Genomic DNA, 547 nt, shown 5'->3' with positions numbered 1-547 from the left:
GGAAGGATAAAGAAGTGAATTAAATATCATCTAGTAGAAGAACCTGAATGAAACACTGAGTAAGGAAATAAACAGCTGCGGGCTGCTGGTTGTCCTAAAGGCACAGCCATTTTGAGCATTTCCCAACAGCAACTTAAGAATGAGCTATGCTTACTAAGGCTCCAGGGGCAAGGACTGCATTGGTACTTGATGACCAGAAGGGAGAACAGCAAAGAAGGGGACATGTGGACTTGTGGACTGCTGGTGGCTGTCCTAAGGGCACAGCCATTTTGGATGTTTGAATGTTTTGAGTGTATGTGGGTGTCATTCTTGCTTGGGACCTGGGAGTGGGCTCCACCTGCCAAGGACAGCACAGGCAACTGCACTGGAGACTGACTACTGTAGTGGTGCAATATTCCCCTCATGACTCTTGTGCCCCATACCCTCTTGGTGAACATAAACATAATAAATATCTACACACCCAATGAAAAAGCCCAAAAATACATAAAGCAGACTTTAACAGAATTGAAAAGACAAATAGATGACTACACAGTTATAGTAAAAAAAA

Source organism: Orycteropus afer, unplaced genomic scaffold (assembly GCF_000298275.1).
Source record: "Orycteropus afer afer isolate SDZICR_OR568_19922 unplaced genomic scaffold, OryAfe1.0 scaffold00326, whole genome shotgun sequence".
NCBI lineage: Eukaryota > Metazoa > Chordata > Mammalia > Tubulidentata > Orycteropodidae > Orycteropus > Orycteropus afer.
Note: the sequence above shows the minus strand (reverse complement) of the source record.